This window comes from Neomonachus schauinslandi, chromosome 11 (assembly GCF_002201575.2).
Source record: "Neomonachus schauinslandi chromosome 11, ASM220157v2, whole genome shotgun sequence".
NCBI classification, from domain to species: Eukaryota; Metazoa; Chordata; class Mammalia; order Carnivora; family Phocidae; genus Neomonachus; species Neomonachus schauinslandi.
The window spans coordinates 23239081-23243555 of record NC_058413.1 but is presented as its reverse complement, the minus strand read 5'-3'; positions in this window follow the sequence as shown (position 1 = coordinate 23243555).

Genomic DNA, 4475 nt, shown 5'->3' with positions numbered 1-4475 from the left:
ATCTACAGAGTTCTCTGGGAAGTTCTCTTTTCTCTTGTATTTCTGCTCTGTTAATTCTGGTTGCTTCCACTTCCCTGAACATTCATCTCTGTCACCTGCACATAGTGAGACTGCTGGGTTCTGTTTTGAGTTCCGTCTCTACCCTGTGGTCTGGAAACTGCCTTCAGGCCATACAATAACCTGAAACAATTATAGAAATTTCATCTTACTTCCCTTCTCTCAGGTATCATAGTCATTTATATCCATTGTCCCATGTCTGAGAACACTTGATTGATATATTCTCTCCAGTTTTCTAGTTGTTTAAGGCTGTAAGCTAAATTCATTTCTTGTAACTATATCATGTTATTAATGGAATTCCTTCCTTTTATGGAAGAAATATCTTTTTTGTTTGTTTGTTTTGACAGGTTGCCTCTTTACTGTTTTCTCTTTCAGAATTGTTTTGGTATTATTTTTTTAAGGTCATGCCAAATTTTTACAGTTGTATTTCCTGCCGATTCACCCTCTTTAATATGCTCACCATGGTACAGACCTTGGCATCTTACTGACAAAATATATTTGGTTAACTCTGAAATGTGCTAATCTTGGGAACTGAGACACTAAGTTCAATATTACTGGATTTCTTTTTCCATTGTGCCAGAGAATTGTAGCATGATTTTGTATCTAAACAGCAAAAAAAAGTAATGATATCACACAGATAATGAAAGCAGAGCTTGAGGAAATACAAACTACTTTACAAATTTTGCAGTAAATCTCACAGGTTAAAATAGTCACAAGACAGAAAGCATTGCCATGTCTTATCTTGACAAGTATTTAAACTTACTCAGATTCAGACAGTGTCAAACATAAACCTACTATTTTCTTTAGCTGTTTACAGGAAAAAACAAACCCTGTCCCTACCTATACAGTATCAATTTTCAAATGAACAAAAATGTCAGTACTATCTGAGCTATTCCATTCAATAATTTATAGAGGAAAAAATATTTTGGATGTTAAATTTTTCATGCCACGCTGAATAAGGAAGCAATTAGCTAATACCTGTAGTGTTTTATCTTATATTTAGACATTTAAGACATTTAAAGTAGATAAAAGTATTTTGCTAAAGTTAACTGCCGTCTGAAAAATTTACAATCTGTGAAATTCAGTTCAGAATGAGGCTGGTATGTGTTTTTGGCAATTTTGAGTTTAAAAAAGACATTACATTGGATTATTTACTTTCATTCTTTCCTTTTGGTTTCCTAGGTATTCAGGTTTGCTTCTATGGTCCTAGAAAAATTAACATTAATGTTATTTTAGACAAGATATTTATAATACCAAAATAACATGAATTTAGAATAATATTTAGTTCATTTAAGCTAATTATTGTCAAATATCTGCATATATATTCATATAAATTAATCTATGTCTTTATAACATTTATGGTTATTTCATTTACTTTATTTTTTTAAAGATTTATTTATTTTAGAGAGAGAGAGAGAGCATGAGCAGAAGGGGCAGAGGGAGAAGGAGAGAGAATCTAAAGCAGACTATGCGCTGAGCATGGGGCCCTATGTGGGGCTGTTTCATGGCCTTGAGACCACAACCTGAGCCGAAACCAAGAGCCAGATGCTTAACTGACTGCGCCACTCAGGCACCCCTATGTTCATTTTAAAAGAAATGTGAGGAAGGAGGTAGGAATGGTGATTCTAGGAAATGTGAAAGATTTCATTTCTACCTTGATTAGAAAAAACAACAATAAACTGCAGAGTAGATAATTTTTACAATGTAAGATAGTTACCTTTAAATCTAATATTTTCTCTACGTGTAGATTTACTTCTTTTATTGAGAGATTTGATAAGATATATTGAGTTCTCACTGAGTCATTGTTGCAAGGGGGACGGTAGGGATGAGCAAGAGAGTTTCCCCTACATATTTGAGTAAGTAGATTTTTGTAAAATATTGGAGGTTAGTATGTATTTGTCAAGCATGTCGTATGAGAACAGCAGTAAACAAAATAGAATCTTTGTCATCATGAAGTTATATTCTGAAGGAGGAAGATAGACAATGAAAAATTAAGAAAATAAGTAGGGATTTCAGTTACTTTTCACTGCTAAAAAAACATAAAAGAACATAATATGGTAGAGTAATTGGGATGGGGTGGTTCTGCATAGTGCATCTAGGGTTGACCTCTCAGAGGTTCCACTTGAGTTGGGATCCAAACAATGAGAAGGTAGTCATGCAGAAATTTGGACAGAGAGATTCATAAGTGGAAGGAGCAAGTATAAAGGCTTGGATGCAGCATCATAAGGGATAGTAAATATGAAGTTGGAGATATACAGCTAACATCCAGGTTAGATGTAACCATTTAGGTTATAGTAAGCAAAGAATTCAAGTTTTAATCTAAATAAAATGGGGTACTACTAGTAAGGTTTAGGTAGGAAAATGACATGGTCTACTGTAAATTTTTAAAAGGTTATTTTGGCTACTCTTGGAGGATGGGCTTTAGGAACCAGGGAGAATGGTGAGAGACTTGTTGGAGGTAACAAGAAATGGTCATTGAACTAATCAGTATGTTAGTAAACTGTAGTCGGATTTGAGCTGTATTTTAGAAGTAAATAGAAACTAAAAAAATAATTTAATGGATGAATATGAAGAATTTAGGAAATAAATAGTTTTTACCTGCACATTGGGTAATTAATCTTGATTAAAAAAAACTTGGGAAAGATTTTATTTTATTTTTTTTATTAAAGATTTTTATTTATTTATTTGACAGAGAGAGACACACAGCAAGAGAGGGAACACAGCAGGGGGAGTGGGAGAGGGAGAAGCAGGCTTCCCACTGAGCAGGGAGCCTGATGTGGGGCTCAATCCCAGGACCTTGGGATCATGACCTGAGCTGAAGGCAACACTTAACAACTGAGCCACCCAGGTGCCCCTGATTTGTTTGTTTATGCACAAAGGATCAACTCTGTAGATTAATTTAATGCAAGGTAAGCTTGGGTTACTAATGGACATGACAGTAGGCTGTTGTTTATAAATTTGATTTTAGAGGAAAGCTCTGAGTTGGCAAGATAACCTGACAGCCATCAGCATATTTGTGATATTTAAGGTGACAGGACTGATGACGTCTAATTTGAAAATATGGAGAGAAAAAAGAAAAATTCCAAGGACAGAATTCTATGGCAACCCAATGTTTATTTGCAGGCCTGGTGGAGGAAGAAAAACCAGGAAAGCAGACTGAGAAGGGCAATGCAAGTGTAGGAAGAAAAGGTCTCACATGTTTTTACTTGCAGTAATACAGTCTCAATTTGTTAGTTTTGATTTCCACTCACCATCACTAATATTTATAATTTTTAAATCATTTTTTTTAAATGGTTTTCTGCAGTCTGTTCCTCCCCAAAGTATATTTTTAAGGATACTGACTCTTTTGCCACAAGACTTAGGTGAATACAAACTTAAAACACTAATTTCAACTTTCCAATTCAGTTATTTTTTTTTTAAGTTTATGTATTTATTTATTTACATAATCTCTGCACCCAACATGAAGCTCGAACTCATGTTCCCAAGATCAAGATTTGCATGCTCTTCTGTCTGAGCCAGCCAGGTGCCCCATCCAATTCAGCTATTTCTTATATTGTATAATATAAGCAAGAATATTGATGAAAGGCCCTCCTCTCTGCAATAGATTGATTGCAAATAGGCCCTAGTTTTTTCCTCCCTCTGTTTGTGCTCTTAATAGCTGACTTGCACCTCCTCTCATCAAGATGTGGATTCTATTTTTCCACCTTTGAATATGGGCTAGCCTTTTGACTCGCTTTGGTCAATAAAATGTGGTAGAAGTGATATTATCCTACTTGTGTGCATTGACCTCAAGCGGCCTCGAATGCTTCTGCTCTCTCTCTTTGAATTGTGCCTAGTCATCCCGCTATCAAATTCTGTTTAGCCTGGTGAAAGATTAAAGACCATATGGAACAGAGATGAGCCATCCCAGCTGAAGTCATCTTAGACCAATCAGCCTCCAACTGACCCAGTACCTGGTCATAGACACATGAATGAGTCCAGCTAGGATCAGAAGAACCACTCATCTGAGCCTCCCCCAAGTTACTAACACACAAAATAACAAACTAAGTACATAGCTGTTGTTTTAGCTATTAATACTGGGTTGATTTGTTACACAGTGATAGCTGATACATTTTACTTTCATTCCTATAGCACCAGATAAAGATAGAGGAATGGAAGGACATTGGTTCCAACTGAACCTTTCAAATGTGATGACTTGGCACTGTTGGGACCTGACTTGATTGTATTCTAATATTCACATAAAATTGCTAATGATTCAGTACGGTATCCTACCAAGAGCCTTGGACTGGGTATAAAGAAACTTGGCTTCTAGCTCTGTCTTGGATATTCAGTTCCCTAAGGTACTTATTTTTTTTTTTAAAGATATTTATTTATTTATTTATTTATTTATTTATTTATTTATTTATTTATTTATTTAT